The following is a 1708-nucleotide window of genomic DNA, read 5'->3' on the forward strand; positions in this document are numbered from 1 at the left end:
CCGTGTGCAATTCCATGTGCAGGGTGTCTCCCCCAGCAGCAGGTTCCCGGCCCCAGTTCCCGATCTCCCGGAGCGGAGCGGGCGGGGCGGGGCCGCGGGGACAGGCGGGCTGGGATTGGGCGGCGGCGCTCGAGTGCTGATTGGGCAGCGCTGCCGGCCCGCGGTATAAAGGGCCGGCGGGGGGGGTGCGGGCGGTTGTGTGTGAGGGCTGAGGGTGCGGCCCTGCTGCTGCCCGGGCTGCGGAGGGGAGAGCGCCTTGGCCGCTGGGTTTATGGACCGGGGGAGCCGGAGGGCGTTTAGGGGCGCGTTGTGCTGGGCAGCGGGGGCCGGGTAAAGCCCTTCCCTACCGGGTGACCCTGGGGGAGCCGTGGCAGGACTGCGGGGCTGGTGCTCTCTGGGTGGATCAAGTTTTACTTTGCAATTCCAACCCCTTTCCCTGTGCGGGGAGGCAAAGACTGCTTCAGCTTGGTTTTTTTTGGTGCTGCATTAATGCTTTTTGCTCGTTCTGTGTCGATTTGCAGCCTGGCTCGTGGTTTCCCCTGGTGCGGAGGCGAGTTGTGCTTCCTGCCGGGAGAGAGAAGGGCCTTGGGAAGCTGCTCCATGAGCCACAGCTGTGCCGAGCCCGGGAGTCTGTCCAGGTAAGAGCAGGGCTTCTACTGCCCGTGAGGAGCTGGGTTCTGCTGCTGAAACATGCCCATGCCTTGAAATGCAAGGACAGGCAGAAGCTGGGAGGGACCCTGAGCACATTTGAAAAGCCCTTGACTGTGGGCCAAGTGTCCAGGAGAAATGATTCCTTTTTTTGCAGGGAGGCAGTTTGTGAGGACAGGGGGGTTGCTATGCTCTCTAGCAAAACTACTCCCCTTGGGATGTGCAGGGTGAGGAAGTGTTGGCCACGTGTGGGCTGGAGCAAAGGTGTGTGGGTGCCTGTGTGTGACACCCGTGGGTGTGCTGGAAGGGGGTTCTGGTGCCATTGGAGCTGCCAGGGAGCCAAAAGGGGCACAATTGTCTGAAAAAGGTGAAAGCTCTGTTGGCCTCTGTTGACACCTGCCCCAAAGGAGCTGCAAGTTTTGCCCCTCTTGGTTGCAGGCTTCCCAAAGCTCCCAGGAAAGGAAGTTTTAGATTCCAACTCCCCTTTCTGCTAAAGGTTTCCTTGCTCTCTCAGCAGGATGTCGAGTGCCACCATGTCCCCGAGGTAACCCTTGCTGCTGTTGGGAGAGCATGAGGTGGATGGAGAGGATCCCCAGCCATCTGCAGGCAAAAGGGACTGGCACAACTGCGATTTTTCTCCAGCTCTCTTAAGGTGGACTTTCAGGGTACCATGGGTAATGTGCCAGCTCTCCTGCTGGAGTGTTTGTCTTCTGCTATATTTGAACATCAAGAGTAAAACTAAAGTCAGGTGTGTTCTGGAGTATGTTACACTCGTGCAAAGCTCCTTCCCTCTGTTTATTTTCTGTTCTGGAAAGCACAGTCTGGGGTTCCTGGGCACTTCCTATTAAATGATTCCATGGAAATAATTTTGTACTGAAAGGAGAAAGGAGCTGTCTGTTTGAGATAAGATGTCACTGATAAAAGCTTTGTTTTTTCACTCAGTAAGCTTTTAAAATATCTCATAGTGTGTAGGAATGCCTGGCTTCTAAAACTCACCAATTGAGTCTTAGAAGTTTCTTTGAAGAGCTGTTTTCAGGCAGCAGAATTGGCCCTGCAGGAG

General features: G+C 55.9%; 1 long non-coding RNA gene across 1 annotated transcript; it reads left to right on the forward strand.

The window, feature by feature from the left end:
- The first annotated feature begins 202 nt into the window (after positions 1–202).
- LOC127474294 (uncharacterized) lies at positions 203–1364 on the forward strand. The gene is made up of 3 exons (XR_007905794.1): positions 203–267; positions 522–638; positions 1163–1364. It is a non-coding gene; the product is annotated as an uncharacterized LOC127474294 (long non-coding RNA).
- Positions 1365–1708: the final 344 nt, after the last annotated feature.

This window comes from Manacus candei, unplaced genomic scaffold (genome assembly GCF_025592945.1).
Source record: "Manacus candei isolate 608988 ecotype Guabito, Panama unplaced genomic scaffold, ASM2559294v1 h1tg000005l, whole genome shotgun sequence".
Taxonomy (NCBI): Eukaryota; Metazoa; Chordata; class Aves; order Passeriformes; family Pipridae; genus Manacus; species Manacus candei.